Source organism: Halyomorpha halys, unplaced genomic scaffold (genome assembly GCF_000696795.3).
Source record: "Halyomorpha halys isolate HHAL.00 unplaced genomic scaffold, Hhal_1.1 Scaffold3190.1, whole genome shotgun sequence".
Lineage (NCBI taxonomy): Eukaryota > Metazoa > Arthropoda > Insecta > Hemiptera > Pentatomidae > Halyomorpha > Halyomorpha halys.
The window spans coordinates 2,020-2,360 of NW_027109029.1; positions in this window are offsets into that span (position 1 = coordinate 2,020).

Here is a 341-nt window from a genome sequence, read left to right on the forward strand (position 1 = left end):
TCTTATTCCTTCTTCTCTTTTTTGACATTTTGCTTTCGCCAATACTTAACTGGTGCCGAAACCCGGGATTTTAAATACCGGAGTAATATTTACTTATTTATAGTTATTCCTTCTTCTCTTTTTTGACATTTTGCTTTCGCCAATACTTAACTGGTACCGAAACCCGGGATTTTAAATACCGGAGTAATATTTACTTTAAAGAAGATTTTTTTTTATCGTATTTTTCTCAGCTTTCGATTTTTTTTTCTATTCTTTCTTAAAAAAATAATGGCTGCTAATGGCAACGGTATCGTTAGACAAGCAGTCTTGAACTTAGAAGCTTTAAAATGGGGTTCAAAACC